General features: G+C 41.5%; 1 protein-coding gene across 2 annotated transcripts in view; it reads right to left on the bottom strand.

Moving 5' to 3' along the window:
* Window positions 1-9,612, bottom strand: part of gli2a (GLI family zinc finger 2a) — a 104,601-nt gene extending 94,989 nt beyond the window's left edge. For both annotated transcript variants that reach the window (XM_083776504.1, XM_083776505.1), the window contains exon 1: window positions 9,184-9,612. The gene's annotated coding sequence lies outside the window, so the exon portion shown is untranslated. The remainder of the gene's footprint in view (window positions 1-9,183) is intronic.
* Window positions 9,613-26,090: the final 16,478 nt, after the last annotated feature.

Genomic DNA, 26,090 nt, shown 5'->3' with positions numbered 1-26,090 from the left:
AGACATCAATCAGTGTTTGGCATGTTATAACGGGAGGCAAAGTAACCGTGTGAAATCGACACACATTTTATCGCGTTACAGAAATGGTTTGTAGCCCTAGCGTTTTTGTGTAATAACGAAAGCACTTATACAAGACCAGGCTGAGAGATGGCACATTCTAGCGGATGGCACCTTATAGAGATCGAGACCTGTGGAATGAGACAAGTTTAGACAGAGACCAGGCCACATTCTCCAGGCGTGAATCACTTGTCTTTGGAGACACGTCTCCCTGTGAGTCTTTGAAGTCATGGCTCTGGAGGTCAGAGAGCTCTTCCAGAGATGCATTAGCCATTCCAGCGATTCACCCTGTCACACATGTATACCATTACACTGATTCACCCTGTCACACATGTATAGGTTCGAATCACTCAACCATGAAGCAGGGCTATTGCCATAATATGCCCACAAAGACAACTTGAAACGGAAGGTTCTGTGGGAAAACTTGGTGCTGAAGTTAACTTGTTTCAGGAAGGATTCAATCTCTAGACTTTAACTAGTCGCATATTATTATTTATTAGATAAAAGATAGGTTTATATGACATACAAATAGTAAGTGGGGCTGGGAAATGTATCAATATTATATTAATATCATGATGCTGAGACTATATAATCTGCCATTTTGGATATCATAATATTGTGGCAGGTTGTCTGTTCCCATAAGCCAGGACTGTTCAACTGGCGGCCTGCGAGCCAAATCCGGCCCGTCAATCAAGTTGGACCGGCCCGTGGAAGAGTTAAAATAAATAAATACATTAAAAAAAATCTTCATATTCAACGGCTTTTGGAGATAAATGAGATCGACTACATGCAGTCACTTTCAGTAGAGCACTGCAGAGGGGAGGTGTGTGCATGTGTCTGTGACCAGCTGATGGTCGTTGATGCTCGCTAATGCATCAAGGAAGGCAATTATGTTGCTGCACTGACAAATAGGTCTACATCTATTCTGAGATAGCGTTTTAAATAAAAGTTGTGAAAATAGGGTAGTGTGTTGTCAAGTGGACAGGTGAGATTAATATCTTGGGGGGGGGGGGGTAAATAATTTAGTTGAATACCCCTGCCTTAAGCCCTTTTTATACTTTCAAAATGTTTTGAAAATGTATAAATAACATTGATATGATCACAATACGGTACTAGGTATTATTACTACTATACTATTACTATTATCGATAATGTATTTGGTTAAAAAATATATATTGCAAAACATATCAGCTGGCCCTACAATATAGTATAATTAATAGTTAACATAATCTACAATTACTGAGATTCAAAGCCTATACACACTATGGCATCCCCCAGGGGTCTTTGTTGGTCCCATACCTTTTCCCTATACACCATATCTCTTAATAAAATAGCCAATCATCAAGCTCACAACGCGTACTGTATACCAATGCCAAAAGTTTGCCTATTATGACATTCCCAGAATGTGGACGGTAAGGTTCAAGCGGTTAATTAAGACACAGGACAATGGGGTTCCAATACCTCAACATTCCATGGGATCTCATCCCATCCAGCTAACAAGCCATCTAATAACCAGAAGCATGTGAGAGTTGACCTCTCGTCCTATTCCAGGCAATATCCTGATGTTGATCTCTGTGTCTCTCTGGACGGATAGAAAGCAGATGTGAAGACTCAACACCGTCCCACGCATGGAGGAATCCACAAACGCTCACTTCATCTCCTCTCCAGAGTTTTAGACAGGGTTTGAACCATCACGCCGGGAAAGATTCAGTCCCGATGGTGAAACAGTCAGACTGAATGGACATTAAGTAGATCCCGCTGTGATAACTTTGTCATTACAACTGTGTGTGTGTGTGTGTGTGTGTGTGTGTGTGTGTGTGTGTGTGTGTGTGTGTGTGTGTGTGTGTGTGCATCGCTAAGTCAAACACATGTAGTATAGTTTAATTTACAGGTAGATGTGTGTATTGTGTGTCAGTGTGGGGTGCTGTGGACCTGAAGGTAGTATGTGTGTCAGTGTGGGGTGCTGTGGACCTGAAGGTAGTATGTGTGTATTGTGTGTCAGTGTGATGTGCTGTGGACCTGAAGGTAGTATGTGTGTATTGTGTGTCAGTGTGGGGTGCTGTGGACCTGAAGGTAGTATGTGTGTATTGTGTGTCAGTGTGGGGTGCTGTGGACCTGAAGGTAGTTTGTGTGTCAGTGTGGGGTGCTGTGGACCTGAAGGTAGTATGTGTGTATTGTGTGTCAGTGTGGGGTGCTGTGGACCTGAAGGTAGTATGTGTGTATTGTGTATCAGTGTGGGGTGCTGTGGAGATGCAGCTGTGCTCAGGAACGCTCTGAACACGGTGCTGAGTTAGGCGTTCCTCCGCTCAACACTTAGTCAGGGTCATTCATCCCAAACACGCTGTTAGCACTCACTCTCGACGCTTTCAGCTGTCAGTATATTTTACAGATCGCTCACTTAGGCAACGGTGTCTTCTGCTGTGTGCATGTGTGCGTGCGTGCATATGAATGAGTGGGAAAGCTGAGATATATTGGTTTTGTGTTTTAGAGTGATAAAGATAAAGATTCCTGAATTAGGCAGAGAGAAAGCGAGGGAGAGTGCATGCATGCATGCGTGCGTGCGTGCGTGTGTGCATGCATGCGTGCGTGCCAGAGAATTCTCTGCAGTCGCTTCCATGTTGTAGCAGCAGAGTTGAGCTCCAACAGACACCGTGTGACTATACGCATGGCCAAGCACCCCACCCTGTGGTGTCACACCCAGGGCTGGTGACTCAATGGGGTTCCCCTGTGTTGTGTGGGTGCATGCACTGCACATGTGCTTGTTGTATACAGAGCCTTCCGTCCTCTTTGTGTGATTCTGACCCACTGTGTATCCATGCAAAGTAATTACATTCGAGATTGTTTTGAGAAATGGCAACATAACGGACAGAAACCCTGTGTGCAGTCCTGTCTGTGATCTATAATGTAATAAACTTCAACAAACATTCATTTTTCAAGAACAAATCCCTTCATATGAAGCCTTTGAACTCATCAACCCTCATCAACATATTTGTCCTGATGATAAAACCACTCAGTACACCCCCTTCCTCTCTCTCTCTCTCTCTCTCTCTCTCTCTCTCTCTCTCCCTTTCTCTCCCTCCCTCTCTCTCTCTCTCTCTCTCTCTCTCTCTCTCTCTCTCTCTCTCTAATGAGGTGATTACAAAACATGAGGAACTCTCAGTTTGGCTGAAAGCCAGAGAGAGAGAGAGAGAGAGAGAGGGAGAGAGGGAGAGGGAGAGGGAGAGGGAGAGAGGGAGAGGGGGGGGGGCGGAAAGAATGGAATATGGGGAGAAATGAGAGGGGCAGGAAGAAAGAAAATGAGAGAGGGGGATGTTTTTGATAGCAATAAAGATAAAGAGAGAGTGAGATGAGAGAGTGAGATAACCCTGTGGACAGAAGGGAGTGGTCTATCACCCAGCTTCACTCTTTTTAGCCCCACTAGCGACTATGTATGTTGTAGGATGGCAGTCGGTTCACCACTTGACTCCTAAACAACATATCTCAAAAGCTGTAGTGCAGCTGTATTTATCATAAATCATAAATCTGGTACTGTCTGTAGTAAAACAATATCATGCAACAATATATAACACTACAACTTGACCAATACTAACAGCAACTATGATGCTCGAAAAAACTATGCTGTGTATTTGCACGCACGCACGCGGTTTTAGTATTCGTATGAGGACATTCTTTAATAAAAGCACACAGAAAGACAGGCACGCACACACACACACATTCATACACTCCTCCTACAACCGTCATGACCTCCAGTGACCTGGGAACTGGGAAGGGCTTCGTGTAAAGAGGCTCACAGTTGTGATGTCATTGTTCCATTGTGAGCCGATAGACAATTGATGATGTTCGGGGAGAAACAGGCTGCTTTTCGGAAAGAGATGAGTCAGAAATCAGGGGTGTGTGTTTGTGTGTGTGTGTGTGAGAGAGAGTTGTAAGTGTGCATGCAATCTCTGTGGTGTCAGTGAGGACACATCATACATCATACAGACAGTATAAACTGTATACACAACACACCATCAGATGTGTTGGAGGTTCATTCTTTCTGCACAAACGACGATGATGAGCGTCTGTTTAGATGCTTTTATGGTTCTGGCAGCAGAAAATCCCCCCACTGCAAAATACTGATGGTACAGACAGTTTAGTTTAGCTTAGTGTTAGTACCCACTGTACCTACAAGTAGTCCTACCTGAAACTCGTGTACATTATACTGTATCTCCCCTCACCAATGCAGGCTTGGCGGCAGATGTTTGGTCTGTCTCTCACATGGGAGACCAGCGTTCAAATCATGGTTTTAAAACGTATTGCTTCATATAAACCTCTGAGCCTCCCTATTCTGTGCATGTCCTACAAGGAGAACGTTTGGCGGAAATAAGTGAACATTAACTGAACATAGAAGAAGTACATTTACAAGCTCTTGTAGGGAAAAATGAGGGGAACAAGTATGGACCCCTGGGCGTCCCTGGTGGTCAATGAGTATATCATGGCTATCGGGTAGAAACCTTGTGTTTCAAAACTTCTACTTTTTACGTTTTTTTCGTAGTGTAACGCACTACTTCCTCCTACAACAGTCAGTGTCAAGTAAAAGTAGTGAATATAGATTGTAGATTTCTGAAAAATGTTACAGTTCCCGAAAAGGAAAGGTATTGGACATACAAGGTTTCCCCCCCTCCGACAGAAACGAGTATAGGGTTTAATAGAATGAAAGCATGTGTGCGTTGTGTCTGCCTGGTCTATTGACTTGCATGGTCGAGGATCTAGAGTTCTTTTTTCTTTCACTGAGAACCATTTCCTGTGTAATTCTGCGTTCCTGCATGTGTTTGATGAGGCTGAAATTCTCTGTGATTGATGAGGTCAATCACTCTGTAATGAACATGTCGCTCATTTAAGCATACGGCTTGTTAAACGCACGGCACATTCTCTCATCCTGACGTTGTGTGTGTGCGTGTGTGTCAGTGTGTGCACACGTGAGTGCGCGTACATGCGTACGGCTGGCGTGCATGCTTGTGTGTGTGTGTTTGTGTGTCTTTTGATGTTTTCTTGTGAAGGCAATGGCAAAAGAAATGGACCGGGTGTGACCTTGATGTCCATGTCAGGATTCGAGGGTCCACTCATCACTCCTCAAACATAAATAGAGGAGGGGTGGAGGGGGCTCATGGTGCGCGCACACACACACACCTTCACATCTTGGATATGATGTGATCGTATTTAACCTCTCGCGCTGCAGGGTGATTGAGGCAGCTTGTGTAAAACAAACGAGGATTGTCCTCAGAGCTTCACTGAAGTACCCTATATAAGAACCTCTCTTTCTCTCTCTCTCTTACTCTTTCTCTCTATCTCTCTCTGCTTCCCTCTCATCTGTTTCAATCCACTTTGCACCGTAAAGTCCTGCATGAGTGCTAATCTGAAGTTGAAAGCTGTACATTTCATGCTGTAACCGGGATTTGAACCCCAATCTCCCGCCAAAAGACTTTCCATATTATATATGTATAATGTAATTTTGCTGACTGTAGCATGTCTTCAATGACAGAAGTCAAGGCCCAAAAGTAAGACAGACAGATGGAGAGAAAGAGACAGTGAGAGAGTGAGTGTGTGTGCGCAGCCAGTGAGAGAGAGAGAGGCGTGGAATAAGAGGGAGAGAAGGAAACCAGCTGTATTTTATCCACAGCCACTGAATTCCAGTGCAAACATTTTTTAGCCCAACAACCAAGGCCTTTACCTCCCCCCCCTCACACACACACACACACCCACACACACACACACACACCACCACCCACCACAACCCACGTACAATTTCTAGGAATTATAACTTTCCATGTTCACGGAACTGAACATTACTGGACATAATATTACTGAACACGATGTTGCCGAATATGACTTTACTGAACATGCCGTTACTGAACATGACATAGGCTACCGAACACAATGCTACTGAGCATGCCGGTACTGAATACAATGATACTGAAAATAATATTGCTGAACATAACTGAACACATTTGACATTACATGCATTATACACTATTTTACTGAACACACAGAACATTGAATGGTACGGTACAGAACATGAACACGACATAAAGATGACATTACTAAACGCACTCTTACTGAACACTGTGTTACTGAACACAACACACGCTGATGTATCTTTTTACAGTTTTGTTATTATTAGTTCATTACTACCTGCTCATTGTCTGAAGGAAGCCAAACAAAAATACGTTTTACTCTTAAGTACCTGTTCCCAAGATGTAACAGTAAAGCACAACCTTGAACCTTCTGAGCACGGTGTTATTGAACACAGTTAAACACGTAAGAACACAAAATAACTGAATATACAGGAACTGAACACTATATATGCTTCTGAATACGACGTTACTGAACACAGCATTATTGAACACGCCAGAACTGAACACGCCATAATATAGAACACAAAGTTAATGAACAGGGCTGAACAGTGCCTTCTTCGCCGTTCCAGTGCCTATGTCATGTCAGGGGTCAGGGGTCAAGGAGGTGAAGTTATGGTGAGGGCTGCGATACTGCGTCTATTCTTGTGTTGTGGTGATTATCATGAATGGTGTAAGTCAGTGGTGTGGGCAACCTTTTCAGCCTCAAGATCCACAGTTTGCCATGGCTAGTGAAATCCAAAATGACATAACTATATAGACTGCTCATTAGAATAATATAAACATAGAATAAATGAATTTGCGAATGGATAAATAAATAAACAACTTACTTCACTGTCGATCAATGGTGTGGATTGACAGAAAGATGAATGTTGCTGTTAAATAATTTTGATCAATGTTTTGTTCAACATTATTAGGGTTAATCACTGTTATTTGTGAAAATAACGACTTTAAAATGATGTAGCCCAATCTAAAGTTGTGAAAAAATAAATAGATTGATATTGTCAAGATAACACGTTACCATCATCATGCAGTCCTTGTGTTCAGTATATGCATGCTATATGGTGTTGTGTATTATACTATTATTATAGTGAATTAGATTTAGCAGTGTGTTAAGTGTAATCTTTTGTTAAATGTATTACTATGTTAGGTGTATTATTGTATGTTCACTATATTATTGTGTTAAGTCAATTATTATGTTCATTGTAGCCTATTATTGTGTTAAGTGAATGATTGTGTTCACTAAATTATGGTGTCAGGTGTATAGTGGAGAACAGTGTAATACTATATATGTTCGGTCTGTTATGATGTTTCGTGTTCTATGGAGGCAGCCCTGCTTTAGTGTGAAAACTGAAAACCAAACATTTTCCAACAACTTCCAATCTATAGTTTTCTTGGTCTGTTCCTTATTAACATGCCACAAACCACACACACACACACACACACACACACACACACACACACACACACACACACACACACACACACACACACGCATGTGCCAAAGAGAAGAATCTGTTTGATTCTGAAATGTAAATTATTACAGCGTAGTAGAAACAGGGAGCGGCCTTGAGCAAACCCCAATACACACACACACACACACACACACACACACACACACACACACACACACACACACACACACACACACACGGTTGCTCTCTTCAATGAGCGACTATATGTGAGACTTGTGAGTCTGTATGTGGTTAGATGAGCTTGCAAATCATTAGGGGCCCCTATTAGAAAGTGGGGGTAAAAGCTAACAGCAAATATAGCAGATTAAGGGCCCCACAAAGGCCTGGAGTGTTTGTTGATTGCTCAGCCAGGAGAGCAAACAGCCCAACTGTGAATCTTTCAACAATGGAGCAGTAGGGAGGACTGTCAGAGAGCTGTCACACTCTCTACTGGTACTGTATTCATCCCCATCAACACAAATACAAAGTCACTCTGAAAGGGTGCAAAATGGAGCCAAATGGGCCCATGATGGCTTACATTTCATTCTGTGTGCATGGAAACCTCATATTGCTATATACTTTTACCTACTCATGTTTTTTAATGGGGGTTAATGCTCTACTAGTGTTATTGGTTATACTACAGTGTCAAACAAAAGTTGCACAAAACAGCAGATCTACAAGCTCGCAATGTTTTGCATTGTCTCACGTAGATCTGCTATTTTTGGGGGGAAATGTGATAAAGTATACAAATAAAATAGCAATGAAAAGTATTACTGATAGGCCAAATAATAACTACATTGGATCCATTGGACCAGATCTTATTGTTCCCATTTTCTGAAAAGTATAAGAGTTTGGGACATACAAGGTTTCAACCTGACCTCATATGTAGGCCTACCCTAGAGTTACACATGGATAAATTAACAGTGCATTTACAACAGGCTCCAAAGTTGTGCAGAAGGTTTCTTTATTGTTACATTCACAGCTTATGCAGCCTTAAGGCATGTATGAACCCAGTTTGTGTATAGTTTCATCACGAGATGTTTGATGATTTGAGAATTAGCCTGCAAACTTGTAGCCATTCTCTATCACTGACTTCATAACGTAGTGTTTGTTTCCCATCGTATAGAGGCTAAAAGGCTATATATATATAACTGTTTGGAATGAAAACATAAATATAATAACAAAATAAAAACAGCCTTGTTATTTGTAAAATATTGAAATTGTTCTTTTGTATAGTATAGCAATCACACAGCTGCACATAGTGTACACGTGAGTCACTCTTCAACTCTTCACGGTAAAACTTTTATTTTTATTTTATTTTATTTCCTTTTTCTTTTTTTAACTAACGTGCAACAATAAAGAAAGTTAATATAGGCCTATGTGGTTGTAGGCTAGGCTACCTCAGTTTTTCGCAGTTGCGTTAAAGGATTGGCGCCGAGCCTTTCTGATCACATCTCTTCACATATGGATCAAGTTGCAGGACAGATTTTTTAGATTCCTCATGTCAGATAAGTTCAAAGTGCAAATGAGATGTGAAGTTGCCCTAAAGCCTCATCTGTCCTTGACACGCACATGCAACAAAAATAAAAACGGAGTAGAGCGATTCAAAGAGTCAAAAACTAAACACTGGGCAATAATAACGGAGTGCTGTAAAAACGTCGAATAGAAATGAAAACTCGTCCATGCAATTTCAAACGGGACAGAAGAAGTTTAGCTGCACACACACACACACACACACACACACACACACACACAGCATCGCCAAGTGCCTTTCTTCTTACCTTCTCCGCTGTCTGTCTTTATCTTCTAAATCAGACGCTCTGCTTGCAGTTGAAGTGACTTTGTCCGAAAAGGAAAGTTTTGATTCCCGAAAACTAAGTCACGGTTGAATGTAAGACACAAAAAACGAGCCCGTGTTCTTCTGACGCAGACCTGAAACTCCATGAACTAACTCAAGAAAAGAAAAACGTGTTGCGAAAAAGAAGTCGAACACCAACTTGTTTGTGCGGCATCCCCCAGATAGACACACACAGGCAAGCCTTTAATCCATCTTGTGTTCTGAATAGCAGACGAGTCTCACCAAACTAAACGGGATAGTTTTCACTAAAGTTGTAACCAGAAGGCTTGTTTGTAGACGGACTGCCGGAGAATCCTCCTTCAGACCTGATCTGTTTTCAATCCGACCCGACCCCCCTCTTCTCTCTCTTTCTCTCTCTCTCTCTCTCTCTCTCTCTCTCTCTCTCTCTCCCCCTGGTGAGTTTAGGGCCATTTGCTGCACCAGATGGGCCGGGCTATAATAACTCGATCCAGCAGTTATGTAGACGAGGGGGAAAAAGTTTAGATAAAGTTTCATTATTGTTCGATTTCACGGGTTTTTATATGTTAGCAGGTTAACTGGTTGCAAGCTTGAAGCAACCACAGAAAGCAGAGAAAGTAGTTATTACCACTTAATTACAAGTCCTATAGTTTTAGCCAGGCAATTCACATTTTGTATTTAGACAGCCGGTTTTGTCCGCGATAACGGGCACGCACGCACGCACGCACGCACGCGCACACACACACACACACACACACACACACACACACACACACACACACACACACACACACAAACACACACACACACACACACACACAAACACACACACACACACACACACACACACACACACACACACACACACACACACACACACACACACACACACACACACACACACACACACAAAATGGGGTAAAAATTTGATCATTTAAGGCAAAATCTAGCAGATTGGTTAAGAGTATAGGCCTAGTGTATAGCTCAGGGGGAGGCAAGGGTGCCAACATTGGCACAGGGAGGGTGATCACTGGCACACTGGCATAAGTGTGAGACAGAAAATGTAATAAAATTAAATATTCCAAAAAAGTTTTGTCAGTTAAATTTAGTCCTCACATCTAGAAATTAAATCCTGCACATAATTGTACATTCATTCAAACTCCTAACTCATGCCTGGGGAGGGAGATACTGTAGGTGGGTTACTGCTCTGACTTTAATGATCATTATAAGCACATTATAATGCATTATAAAGGTTGTTATGTGTATCCTATGGACAACCAAAATCAGTTTGGAATATTACATTTTTATGTGGTGCCATAATTATGGCACATTGACTATCACAAAAATGAAAACATGTTTGCATGCAGGCACTTTGTGTGAAAAAGGTTCCAAACCCCTGGTGTAGCTCACATTATAGGCAGGTGTATGAGGAACTTGTTTTTATAGGCCTATACTGTAAATCGCTCTGGATTAAGAGTGTCTGCTAAATGCCTAAATTGTAATTGTAGCGGTTCTCACTTCTCAACCTTTTCTGGATCAGACAGGGGCAGAGACCACTTGAAAATCCTGAGTGTGTTCGCGGCCCACCCATCTCACTCTGACCACTTCAGATTGCTGTGTTAAGTGCTCAGGGGTGTAGCACCTAATTCTGGGGCCCTGCATGGGACAAACAATCTCAGTGGGCCATTTTTGTAGTCTTTTTTTGAGTGGTGCAACCACTCCATTACGTACGGAGCTATGTGTGTGGCTGCCTGACTGGCTAGCCTGGGCATGAGCACGAAAATAGCATGGGTACAGTACAGTACAGTACAGTACAGTACAGTACAGTACAGTACAGTACAGTACAGTACAGTACAGTACAGTACAGTACAGTACAGTACAGTACAGTACAGTTCCGCCGACCCCCCGGGGACCCCCACACGGAGTTGCACCACTCACTTCACACATGTGTGATTTTATTTTTAAACTAAGCTTAAAAATATAGGGCCCAGCACCTTGGGGCCCTATAAAGTGTGTCCCACTTTTCAGTCTGACGCTATTCACGGCAAGTGCTGCTTGCTTGGATCAATGGAACTAACTAAGTAGTTGTTTTATACTTTTTTTATTATATTATATTTTTAGTTGAATATTGGGGGCCCACAGCTGCCCACTTGCAATGCCTCAAGGAAAAGTGGAGATAATTGTCTAAACTTACCAGACTTTCAGACAGAACTTTTAAATGGATATGAAACTAGAGGACAATAGCTGACTTAGTTGCAGCAATTAATTATTTTTATTGGGTGAGTAGGCTACTGAGTAGGGACTGCATGGGAGCAAGACGCAAAGTGCCACAACTTTAAATTCCACTTGTCATTATGCGTCACTCACTATTACTACTACGAGGCTATTTATTGTTTCCGTGATGAGCTGGAAGGAAGTGCTTGTTTTCGGACAAGCCCCGGACACGTCCCCGTTTTTCCTCCCGGAATTTTCCCCATGCATGATGGGTGGGAGAGCGGCAGAGGAGGGGCTGTGGAACTTGAAGCTAGGCTACAATGAACGTGCGCTTATGAGAAACAAAAAAAATGCAACTTTGTGAAAACAGAAGCGCAACACGAGGATAATGGAAACATTCTGTCCAAGGCTACTAGGCTACTACTACTTTGGTGTTGAAACTTTACATTTCTCTGACTATACAGTCAGAAAGGCCTAAACCTTTACGACAGCAGACAGCGAAGTAGCCCAATTCGCCTATAAATATACTTTTTGAAAAAGCTACTACATTGAAATCGGTTCACGGAAGTTGTTGTAGGCTACCGCCTACCGGTATATATACTGTATGTGGGGATTATCTGTGACGAGGTACCATTTGAGACGTGTAAAACCTTACATCAACATCATCATCTGTCTGTCTGTGTGTCACTGTGACTGCCGTAGCTCCTCACTGCCTGCACCAAATCACTCCCACTTTTCACACATAATTGATCATAATAATATGGAGGTCTTAACGAAGCCCCTTTTCTCATTTAACAAATTACAAATTAATAATTACTTTATTAGTGAATTAAAACGCCGACTTAAAACGCGCAACCTCGCACCCTCACACACCTCCGCCCCTTAGCGACACCTGCATCACAGGCCACCGTTCTCACTGTTACCCCACTGGCATGCTTCCTCTAGCTACCGCCACAACACAACAAATAGTGCCCTATACAATTTGGCACCGCCGCCACGACGCGCACACACACACACACACACACACACACACACACACACACACACACACACACACACACACACACACACACACACACAGCTACCCACAACACAACAAACAGTGGCACACAGTACACAGCACGACACACTTTCTTTCACCCGTCCATGTATTTGGGCCCAACTTCACCTAGACTGTATTACCTTAATAAACATGGTCATGAATACTTTCTGCTTCCAGTCACTATAGTTTAAAGTCTCATTTCTAATGTCATAATATTCTTTTTGGAAAATGATGGTCCCATTTATAAAATAAATGACCATAAAGTCGCGTATGTTCTGAGGGGCGTGGCTACCGTTACAGTCTATGATCGGGAGTCCCCACCCACTCGAGTCAAAATAAAAACCAACGGAGAAGAAGGGGGGAAGTCCCGCCTCGTTGTCTGGGCAGCCAATGGCCAGCTGGGCCCAAACGGAGCCAGCCAATGGCCAGCTGGGACCAAACGGATCTAGAAAGATGGCGACTTACAGTGCAGGAATAACTGGCTTCATTTTACGTCCATGTTAGACCCGGGGAACGCTTTGTCCATATTTTTTACAGTCTATGGTCCACACACACACACTGACGGAGTCACGGAGCCACAGCTTAATTCACAGTACGTTTCCTTCCGCCAGCCCAGGTAAACAATATTCCTTCCAGCTACTTTCGCAACGCACGTGTGTGTGTGTGTGTGTGTGTGTGTGTGTGTGTGTGTGTGTGTGTGTGTGTGTGCGCGTGTACGTGTGTGTGTGTGTGTGTGTGTACTTTCGCAACGCACGTGTGTGTGCTTGTAGCTACTTTCGCAACGTGCGTGTGTGTGTGTGTGGGTGTGTGTGAGACGTGTGCGTGTGTGTGTGTGTGTGTGTGTGTGTGTGTACAAGTTAAAATGAATGCTAATTCATATTTCTGGGGGGAAATATCTCACAACGGGTAAGGACTAGTAGTACTAGTAATTATACTAAATTGTTGGGAGTATCTTTTTTATTTTTCCAAAAAGAATAGGCCTACAAACAGCCAATAGCATATTACAAGTTATGAATCTTGAAACTAAGGCAACTAATACAATTGTAAAGGTTGTTTGCTCTATGCAGTGGTTCTCATTCTCAACATTGTTATACCACCTCAGAAAATATCTTGCTCTTCAAGTAGGCCTACCACCAGTGTCACCGGCCCCATCCTATTCAGCTATATGCACAGTTAACTAAGGCTGTCCCCGAACATTCGGGGTTCGAACCTTCGCTTTCCTCTTTCCCCTTTTTTTACTCGAAACAATTTTTCGGCGAGAATGCGATATGCATATTAAGAGTACTATGTTCATGTTGTGTTTACATGTTGTAACAAAAATCAAGGAATAAATGACGGTACATTTCCCTCCTGTGTTAACTGAGTTAACACAGGAGGGAAATGTAGGCCTACCGTAATTTATTCTTTGTTTTTTGTATTAGTTTTGTTTAATTCCTAAGCCAATAATGCTGCTGCGCTGACGAAACTCAGTGTAATCAGCTGGTGATATTTCTAATGTGATTAATCCATTCTCAAATCTTCTATTAACGGCTAGGTGTGCTGTCATGCTCATTTCAGCACGGCTGGGTAGCCTATTTCAACCAATTGCTTGGTCAGAAGAACTACCTGTAGTATTATAAATATTTCATTCCACTTTTCTTTTTTGGGGCGACTCCTCTGTGTACCACCAGAGAGGGGCTCAAGTACCACAGGTTGAGAATCACTGATGCAGTGCATAAGGCAGTGTGTTCGAAATCTGCATACATGTAGGGCTCTCGCCTGGCTGGGAGCAATAGATTGTGGACTTCCGTAAAGAGAGACAAAGGTCCGGGCATGACCATAATGGTATGGGCAGAACTCCTATCGGGACCACCTGAGCTACGACCACTCCAAAAAGTGGTGAGATCTGCGGAACGTACCACTGGACGATCTCATCCGGCTCTGCAGGTCATGTGTGAGAGTATTGGAATTTAGGCAAGGCAAAAAGGATTATGAAGGACAAACATCCACCAAAGTGGGGCCCTAGGGGAGTCGATGTTTGTCTGTGATGATGCCAAACGGTAAACGCCTGAGATGCCTAACAGCTAAGGGCTCTAGGCATCTAAAAAGGGCTCTAAATGCATGTGGACATACGGCCATAAAATAAAAAATGAAAACAGTGTTATTACACTGTCTCTATGCTTGAACACGATCCTGTTGCTTTGTACATCTGCACATGGTCACTTTGTACATTTGGGTGAACGTTTTTGTATATTTGTATATTTAGTCATTATCGTGATTCTACTCTATTTTTTATTTGATTGTTTTTTGGTCTTGACATGAAAATGTTTGAGAACCACCTGACATAACCAACACATCAGCTATAGGCTAACAATGTTACTAGTGGTTTTGGTGTCCTATGATGCTTCCCTCTACTGGCCGTCAGTGGGGTTGCGTTCAGCCTGAGTGCCCTCTATCAAAACAAGCTGTGTGAACTTGAACAACATTAGTGTCTCTGCTGCAATACTGTACTGAAAAGGGGAGGTGAATGCCACTGTCACACATATATTGGACCCTTCTCCTGCACTAGTGGGGCCTTCCAGGCAGGAATTCTAATGAGCTTGTTGGGCTTTTATGATGGAAATACAAGAATGTAAAAGGGAAAGGGGGGAGACATGGGTAAAGAGAGATGAAGCCGGATTTATAGGCTGACTTTGTTGTATGTGTAGGTGTCGCACGCCCGAAAACAGCCGATGAGCGATCGGCTGTTTTCGGGCGTGTGACACCGGCATAAATCCATCAGTAGGAGAGATGCAGAGAAGAGACACAGGAGAAGACAAATGAGAGAGGGGAGAGGAGAGGATGAATAAAAAAAGCAAATGGAGGTGAGGAGAGACAGACTTCAGCTATTGGCACTTTGAGATCATGTGAGATCATTGTGTTTCAGACTTCCAGCAGTCTTTCTGCGTCCTGCAGTCAAGGTGATGTGTGTGGAGGTGTGGACAGGCGGCGTCATTACTCAGCAGAGTGTTTACATGGTTAGATGTTCCACCATGAACTCATCGTCCATGCTATCATCCCACATGCATGTAGAATGAAGATGAATGTAGTATCCTGGACAAACCTTGATTACAATGAATCACCTCAGTATCTTTGTGCTGAGAGGTTGATAGATACCCTGGTGATTACTTTGTGATGACGCAGTTACCGTTATACAACGAACTGCACTCAGGTAACGATAGATATATTCTCTCTGGCACTTAACAGAGGTGAAAAGGTGAAAATATGTCAACGTCCTGGAGCTGACTACGAGTATAGACAACTATTTTGATTTAGCAATTCAGTAGGACGGAGGGGTGACCTACAGTAGGAACGCTGAAAGATGGTGTAGAAGAGAGAGAATACAGGAAAGCTGTGAGGGAAACAGTTTAGGAGAGACGGACAGTAGGAAAGCTGCAGCTATGGGCAAAATATTCCATAATCTCTCTCATAATAATGCAAAGTAGATTTATCCAGATGGTAGCTACGTGTGCATTGTGTCGAATATTTCAATATTCACAATGGTTAACAAACTCCACCAGTTAGTTGACAGATCTTACCAGCAGTATTACCAAACTTGTCTTTAGCTTACTGTATGACGATGTCATTTTATCTTGACAAAACAATCATGTAAGTATTTCAATACTGCAGGTACCCCCATGGTTAACCATCAGTGGTAGAATGGATCATTAAGTATCTATAGGTACTATACTGTACTGTAGGTACTTGCTTTACTTATTTTATTACAAATTCTTTTACACATTAAACAATTGTTGATCACTAAAAATCCCTATTTCATATTTTGTCAGATGGTGTTGTGTGGCAAAAACTGCTGATCTACAAGCTGACCGCATGTTTCCAGCTTGTAGAACTGCTATTCTTTGACCATTTCTGACAATTTTGCCTATAATGACCGGCCCAAAATATAGACCTAGGTTGAAAGTGGTTAACTATGTAATTTGACTATCCGTGTGCAGGCCCCTATTGGCTATGTTACTCTCATCCAGAGCTATTTATGCTTGAGTGACTGACTACACGCTGCTGTCGCGCACCGAAAATAGCCGATCTACAAGTTTGTGTTGTGAGCTTGTAGATCGGCGATTTCCGGCGCAACCAAGTATAACTCTGGCTTAACAAAATCAGTGAGCACTGAGCCGGGAGCGGTCCTGTCCCGGTCCCGGACGTTGGTCACACTGGGGATTGAACCCAGGAGCATCATGTTACGGGCCGGGGGGGTGAACATGGCGTTTTAAAAGGGGGAAAGAGGTTAGTTGAGTCATCCATGTCTAGTGAATGAGGTAAGTGAGCCTGCATGGCGCTCAGCGGGAATACAGGACTCATATTGTTGCTCTTATCTCTGCATCTCCAGGCGTCCCTCGGCGGCTTGAAGCAGACGGCTGCTCTCACAGAAACCCTCTGTTCTCTGGGACAAACCCCTGGAGTCAAACCCTCAACCTTTTCCACATGTTGCAGGTAAGAAAGTTTAGGGATCAAGGATCTTAACAGTCATGGAAAAAAAATACTTTTCCTTTTTTCTTTAAGTTATGCACTTTAACTTGTCACTATTCTTTGGACGAATGTTTTATTTTTACATTTGAAAAGGTTTGACAACAGGGCTATTAGAATCAGAATCAACTTTATTGTGAGATCACATGTTGTTTACAGGTGTTAAAGAGTGGGTGATTTATTTTGTGTGCAAAGGAAGAATAGAGAGAAAGAATATAGAGAAGAAAGAAACACAGAACAAGTCAAATAACAGGAAGGCATAGTTAAATGTATCGCCCACAACCACCACCATGATTTACTTTTACAGCGGATGCATTTTGCCCTCCACGGTTCCTAAAACACAGGATGCAACACACATATGTAAGAGACAGACAGACAGACAGACAGACAGACAGACAGACAGACAGACAAAAATACATTTTGGTAAAAGTAATAATAATATAGGCCTACTTGTGATTAATTAATACCATATTAAGTATACCAAACAAATGGATAATGGTGAATACCAACATTTTATTTGAATCATATGGTAGTGATGTAATCTTTTCAGAAGTAAATCTGTTCACTCAACACTAGCTCTGCCTCTGATTTAGGGGTACAATTTTATTTAAGGACATTTTTCATGAAATGTGTTTAGGACTAAGATACATAAAGACATTGCAGAGGGCTGACTTGTTAAATATGCTTTAGAAAATGGTCTGAAATAATGTAAAGTAGGCCTATACATGATATATAATCACTTTATTCTGAACGCTCCTGAGAGTTTGGAGGAATGCATTTATTATTTTACACCTGCCGTTAGTATAATAGTAGCATTCTGAATGAATGCTTTGGTCATGTAAACGAATGAGGACAGAGGAATACTTTTACTCATATTCCATGTAAACAGTTCATTCATTAGCCAATTTAACATTGAGGTGCCCAGACTTGTCAGGTGGCCACACTTCCGGTTACCAGTAAAAGTGCCCGGGTCTCTTGTATTCACATAGGGTGCAGAACATAATGATGAAACCTTTCCATCTTCCTGTGTGCTCGAGTAACAGGAAGAGCTGCTCTTGTCAGCTAAAAGGTGCTTGTTGTTCAATTAGTACTTTAAATATGATCTAATATCACTGCTTATCTATAAGCCCTCGTATTTGATCATTTGTCAGGTGTGATCATTTGTGTGATCATTCACACATACTGTAGGCCCATGCATCGTTTCCGTATCCGCTCTAGACCCAGACTGGATCAGCCTGCAAACAACTTGATCCCGGTCTACCCTTAGCTGGGTACCGACCAAAAACAACACACTATCACAGAATGAAAGTAAACGACACGCACATCACACTGGCTCCTGAAAATAGTAACAAGTTACTTTTGGGAAATTAGTATCTGTCATATTATTACTCAAAATGTGAAAGTAATTTGTTGAGGAAAAAAGTAATAATATGACCTTTTTCATGACTTTACTTTACTCTCATTACTTTCTAACACTGTCCATAAGTCATGCTCATAATTCTTATTCACCAATTCTCCAAGACCTTTCACCTGTCATCTTTCACTCATATCAGTGTTCAGACAGAATCAGAACAGGAGATTCATGTTAGTATGTTGGAAAATGCTGCCCTCTAGTGATATGTAGAAATAGTTATACCGTTACAAGTGTGTGTGTGTGTGTGAGTGATAATAAGCTTGTAGTAGCTCACACACACCTGTCACCATGCGCTGGAAGGAGGGGCGGGTCGTGTGTGTCATACAATTGGCAACTGAGCCTTCCACTTTGATAATAGGCACATCAATAAGTGCCAATAGTGTACAATACTGTACATGCATCATTTGGGGTTTAGCATAGACATGTATTTTCCATTTTTGGTCAGCTTTGGCTTTACTTAGAGACAGGAAACGGAAAGAGTATGCACAGGTCTCCATCCAGAATTGAACCATTGATACTGTATGTGAATGTGATGATGTGATCAATGGTTAGCACCGGTGCATGTGGGTATGTGCAATTTGTTTAATCACGCAAACAAAAGCATCCCTATTCTGCTGGCAAACGTTTGCTGAAAGTAGGCTAACTCATCTGCAATGCGTTGAGATTTTAGATTGGTTTTGTACTTATGGTAACTTTATTTGTTTATTTTGATGGTCAGGCAACATATTGATGAACACACAATCAATCAATTAATCGATCGATCGATCAATCAAACAGCAGCAGCAGTAGAGTTGGAACGAGTCCCAACATGTAACAACTGCCATGTTTCTGCCATGTATTCTCAAACAACCAAAACCACAAATAAAAGACCACAATACAACAATACAAAGTGCACACAAATATAGAACCAAAATCTATGTCTGTGTTATAAAACAGACAAAATGTAGAGTTGCAAGAGATTGGTAAAATCACAACAAGGCAACGCTATGACAGAATGTAGACAATAAACTGTAACAATAACAGTTATGTATGTAGAAGAGAGGGAATTCCGCACACAGCTCAGCTCCACAGTGTTTTATTTATTTACATTCAAAGACACGACGTTTCGACCGTAGTTGGCCTTCATCAGGTGACAATCAATGACAATGATGAGGTACGTGGGCCACGTTACGTGACAGACACGGAAACAGGGCAGGTAATTGTTACAAACACCATTCTGTGAAATAATACTAAATAGAAAAGGCCACTACATAATCACGTTTGGAAAAAACTTGCTGGTGTGAGCTTTTGTAAAGAAATATATATTATTCATATTTTTAGAGATTTTCCTTTTTTATATATAAACAATCAACAACTTTTGGTACCAAAAGTGCTTAGCGTTTGGGCAGTTAATCAATCAGAACAATGTTTTAAGGTACCTGAGGTACATTCAAGCACTGTACTTAAGTACAATTTTGAGGTATTTGTATATTTACTTGAATATGTAAACATTTCTGTACTTTTACTTCTACTCCACTACATTTCAGAGGAAAATATTGTACTTTTACTCCACTATTATCTGACTACTTTGTAGAGTTTGATTATGAACAGTGGAATATCTATATAATGAAACTATACATACAGTACAGTATATATACTATGTCTACATAAAATGCTATCTAAGTTAGATAAGTTGAGCCTTTGCATTTGCATACGCCTGTATGGTCATCGGGGCTAGGGCAAGTGCTACGGCCTAAGATGAAGTCTGAAGAGGTGGGTTTTCAGACTATGGCAGAAGATTGGGAGTGAGTCTAAAGTTCTGATTGCAATGGGAAGTGCATTCCATAGTTTTGGAGCCAGAAGCGAGAAGAGTTTGGGACGTGTGGAGCGTTGTCCCAGCGTTTTTATAGTGAAGGTACTTCCAGCTTCCCTGTTTTGGCTGATCTGAGCACGCGGGAGGGTTTGTAGGGTTTGAGTGTAGAGGGCAAAGAGGCTAGTATGAGCCTATGAGTAAGATTCTGTGCCAATTTATTGTACAATTTTCTTTTTCACTCTTTGTACATTTACTGTAATTGGTTTGGATCTTTACATATTGTGTTGTATTGAGTACTATAGTATCTGAGGATGTGCTACTTTATTATGTGTGAGTGTTTATAAAACAAACACAATTAAATAACAATATTAGATAATTAAAATTGATTATGAACTGGTTTAGTGTTAACAGATAGCCCAAAGAAAGCCCAATGATTCTCTTGGCACCATGGATCTTACTGTGATGTCTAGGAATGGCCTCTTGCGCCATCTGCTGAAATTAATAATTGTTGTGCATGTGTGACACAGGCATTGTAATCCAGTGTCTTGCTTCCAATCTTAATGTGTGTTTGATTGAATTGTACACACCTGTCTATCTTACAGATAAAACTGTTGCTCTGATTTATAAAGTAGTATGTAGTAATTTTGGAAATATTGTATTTATATATAGGCTATGCTAGTTGGCCCATTCAAGATTTTTACAATTTAATTGAAACAAAGTGAAAAATAACAAAATAAATCATTAATCATTAATGTAAGTATATCCATTATATTGGAGAACTGTACATTGGCCAGGCCTGCTTTCACCTACTGTGTTTATATTTCAATTTGTCTTATTCCTTACAACTAACACTTTAACTGCTAAAACATTTCTAAAGACACTGAACCCCTAATTGCTCCCGATGTGCTAGTTTGTGCCTTGCATGGTTTCCGCTGCCATCGGTGTATGAATGTGTGTGTGAATGGGTGAATGTAATGCACAATCTATGTAAAGCGCCTTGGATAAAGGCGCTATATAAAAAATGCACCAAAAAAATGCACCATTTATTTAAAAATATGGATCTCAGCATTGAGAGCACAGCAATTGTGGTCTTTATAATTCAATTATACCTTTGCTGACCATATGGATATGAATGTTTTTGGAACAGAGCTTCAATGGTTCTGAGCAGAGGTCATGCAGAAGCCTGTCTTTGACACAGTACCATTAGGTTCCTCTTTTGACTCTTTTAGAATAATCTTCACTTTGTGATTGAAGTAAAAAAGAGACACCATTTAGGTTTCTGTCCTCGACACGGTCACCACTAGCTTCCTGTCTTTGTCCCAGTACCACTGGGTTTCTCTTTTAGACCCAGTACCAATAGGTTTCTCTTTTAGACCCAGTACCACTAGGTAACCAACTGTCCAAGACCCACGAGTCTGCAGTCATTCGTTCAGTGACACAATTGGGGAATCCTCCTTTTCCGATCTACTCAAAGTGGGGATGACAAAAGAGTGTCCATTCTGGAAGGTTCGACACCCAACACAAAACAAGCTAATAAAGTGAACAGAGCGGGTCATTTCCTCCCGCTCTGAGTGGTAAATCACAATGTTTGTCGCACAGGAGGGTTTATGTTGTCTTGCACAATCTGCAGCACTTCAAAGCCCTGGGGGAGGTTAGTTAGGGTGTTGTCCCTCTGTTCAATGACTCACTGTCAACCTCAAAGGGGTGGGAGTGGGGGTTCTATAACTTCCGTCCCTGGCATTTTGTTGGTCTAAAACTAAACCCAGGAGAGCTGGTCAAGGCGTTAGTCTTCGGAGCAGCTCTTCACGAGCTGTAATTACACACGTCAGTGCAGCTCACAAAAATGCAGGCTCTAAACTTTAAGGAAATCATGGAGGAATGAACAGTGCTCGATTCCATCATTCTAAAGTTCTGAGCATGTTAAAGCTCTTTCAAATACATCATTCAAAGAGTTGGTGATCTCAACGTCCTGTATAAATCTATTTAATCCATTTAACGTTTAGAACAAGCCAATTAGTGAAACTTGAAATTGAAACTTCTAATGTCACTACATGTATGCACAACATACAGTGCTGTGACATGTCCAGGACCCCTATGTATTTGGCTGCGGTGCCCAATCTGAAAATACTTTGTGCCAGACACCCCTATACAAGATCTGTGTTGCTAAAATGTTATACGACATATTGTGAAGCTTGTAGGTTGCTATTTTCAAATAGCTGATGTATATGCGGTTAAAGCGGTTAAAGTGAATTTGATGTTGTTTTGCTCGGGACCACTGTAGCCCCCTCAAGGACCCGTGGGCGTCCTCACTTTGAGAACCACTGACTATAGTAGGCTATGTATGGAGATGACACTGGTTGCACCACATGTCACTGCCATCTACAAGAACTACTGTAGAGGGTGAAGCACACAGATGAACGGCATGTAACCTTGAAGCAGTTCAACACTGCTATTTTTGCACTAGTTTTCTTAAAGCTCAGTTAAATTTGTCATGGGTTTTGTTTTTATTGTATTTTTTAAATTGTGTTCTATGCCATTGTTTTTCCACATGGACCCTATTTCTGGGCATGTCATAACAACATTCTGCAAAAATAGGCAAACATTCAGTGAAAAAAGCGGATCTACAAGCTGTCATTTTGCAACTTGTTGTGCATTGTAGATTCGGCTATTAGGCTATTTCATGTAAAGCACTTGATCCTAATGTGTAGAGTGTAAACTAAATGACAGTTGGATGTATGAACTGATGACTGTGTTTACTGACTTCTAAACCGATGTATGTCTGCAACAATCCATTTTCTTCTTAGTGATTATTCTATCAATTACAGTTTTAGACTAATAATTATAATCGGCTGAAACCATTAGTCTGAATACAGAATATACTTTGGCCCTGTTTTGTACATAGAAAATTAGGAGATCTATTGTGAGCTTGTAGATCTGCGTTTTTTGCTATTTAATTCCTGAGCCACTGCCAACTCTGTTCCATTTACTGTTGCACCCCTAAACTGATTGTCTGACTGTACGAATGGATTGCTGTATATGCTCAATGCTGTGCAGATGTATCACAGGCTTTTATTGTAGAACCTGCACTTCAAACTAAACTGCCCATAAAGCGCATAACGTCTGCAGAATATAATTCAACCACTTGATCCTAAAATAAGTTTAAGACCCTAAATTAAGCTTAAGAAGGGTAAGGAGAGACTCTACAGTTAGGGGAGTGATTTTAACCCTTCAATTTAAAATTCCAAATGAAGCTTTTAATGTGTGGTTGAACTGCTTCAGGATGTTTGCCAGTGCCAATCTGAAAACAAGAGAGCTACTGTATGTATATGGCTGGAGAAGATAAAGTCGCTGGAAGGTGCTCTTTTGTCCAAAAAGGGGGAACACATCTATAATCAAATGAAAAATTATTCCAAGCCACTCTTCAGAAGGTTAAAAAAGCTTTAATAAAACAGTCATGTATCGGCCTCAAGTGGCCTTCTTTGGGCAAGCAATTTTGTGTTTCGTTTGCCCAGAAGAAGGTAACTTTGTGTTTCGTTTTCGTTTGCTCAGAAGAAGGCCACTTCAGACTGAACCATTGTCTTAATAAAACAGTCATGTATCGGCCTCAAGTGGCCTTCTTTGGGCAAGCAATTTTGTGTTTCGTTTGCCCAGAAGAAGGTAACTTTGTGTTTCGTTTTCGTTTGCTCAGAAGAAGGCCACTTCAGACTGAAACATTTAGTGTGTTTTTTTTAACTTGTTTGAGGGTATACTAGCTTAAAGCTAGTATAAAGCTGTTTAACCTTCTGAAGAGTGCTTTGCGATGATTTTCTTTTTTCTTTTAGTTCATTGAGGCCCAGTACCATTAAGGTTCCTGTGTACGTGAGAATCCACTGTGGACAGGAAATATTCCAAGTGTGTTTTTGTCTGAATAATGACCAGGACGTGACTCCTTCAGGGACTTTCCATCCTCTCCCTTTGAGGACCAGAGCATCACAGCTTTAGGTCATTACGAGGCCCAGACTAGTGGCCAGTGGTCATTATGAGTACAGTAGCTTGGTCAGGCCATCTGCAGCCAAGCACCTCGCCGCAGCAGGCGGGAGGAACCAGCATTGTAACGCTAAACATTCACTGCTCAACCACAATCCCCAATCTGACGTTAGTCATGGACCAGTCTGGCCGTTCCAAGTCACAGCAGCATGCACGCAGGAAAACCCAAGTAGAAAGTAATCAGATGTCAACTCGCAGCCTGACCACTAATCACAAACTACCTCTCTTTCCCAGAGGAGGCAGAGAGGCAAAGCTGTTGTGTGATGTGTTGAAATGAGGCAGTAAACGTTGCCCCTGGTGTTATGGTAAAGAAGGGTCACATTAGACTGAAGGCTTTACGGCTGGAGCCAGTGCTGTTTTTTATAGATGTGACAAACTTGTTTTTACTGTCGCTTACTGTGTTTAGACCCCCCCTCCCCCTCCCCCCTGCTCACTTCTTGTTGAAGGGTCAGGTGTAATCCCATCATTGAACACCAGAGGGGAGTAGTGACCTGTTTTCCCCTTAGAGTATGGTTTTCCCCCGTTGGCCACTGCTCTCAACCTCTTGTTGAACCTCAGGTATAACCAGTGTTACTTTGATAACCTTCTGAACTCAGACCAGTGATTATTAGTGAACTTGTGATCAGGTCACTGAGGACAAAGTCACTGTTTTGGGTTGGAGAATCATGCTGCATTTATTGATAATACAAATGGCCATAACGGTGTTGATAACTTTGTTGTGTATTGACCTACATGTAGGGGTTGATTGTGTGCATTTTCTATCCCAATTTAAATAAGGGATACCTCGAAGATGTTCCTTTAAGCCCTATTTCTACGTAACCATACTAATCAGTCAGATTGGTGTGAATTTAGTCTTATTCAAGGCTGGATATTTCTGAGTTGACACAAAAGAAAAATGATCAATGACCATTGACCCAACTACCTAGGAAAACCATTTCAGTAGGACAAATTACACGCCACGACCCGCCCCTCCTTCCAGTGCACGGTGACAGGTGACAGGAGTGTGTGAGTTACAACTACAAGCTTATCCCTCTCTCACACACACACACACACACACACACACACACACACACACACACACACACACACACACACACACACACACACACACACACACACACACACACACACACACACACACACACACACACACAAAAAGTACTGTACAGTATGTGGACCATGGTGACATTGATCAATTCTTCATAAAATGCTTGAACTAATATATTATTTTTGCCCCAAAATCTATAAATCTCACACTATTAAGGCAACTGGCCTTTTTCACTTGAGCACCTGCCCCATGTAAATGTCTGTGCAAGCCACTGCATGTTTTTAAAGGTCTTGATGTCAGGACACTTGAGCATATATATCACATTGGCTGTAGAACATGTGATGATACCCTTATTAAGTACTTCTTCCCTGTATGTGGGTGATTAAATGAGTTAGATTTGGTGTACAGACTTTTTTATTCTTGATATGTGACTTTGTTTGATCCGGCACCCAGCCTATTATGGTACATAGATGTGTGTCTTTTGGCTGTTTTTCAGCCTCTGCCAGTGTTTAAACCTTTAACCATGTGTGAGTTTATTGCATTGATGTAGTCACTCGTTTTAGCAACAGGACCTATTAACCTATTTATTTAATATCAAATCTCTTCTGGTTTAGGCTTTTTTTTTTTTTTCAACAATGTATTTATTGATTTTCCTTTTTCCACACAAATGACAATACAAATATACAAAAAACAACAATGAACATTACACAACAATATTACTCATATAAAGAAAGCAAAACAACATTAACCAAAAAAGAAAAACGACAACAGCACTACTCCTCTTCAGCTCCATCCATTAAATGTGACAAATTATTGTTCTTAATATATCTTAT

The sequence above is a fragment of the Protomyctophum parallelum genome (genome assembly GCF_964188405.1).
Source record: "Protomyctophum parallelum genome assembly, chromosome: 11".
Classification (NCBI taxonomy): domain Eukaryota; kingdom Metazoa; phylum Chordata; class Actinopteri; order Myctophiformes; family Myctophidae; genus Protomyctophum; species Protomyctophum parallelum.
This window is presented reverse-complemented; position numbering and strand designations above follow the sequence as displayed.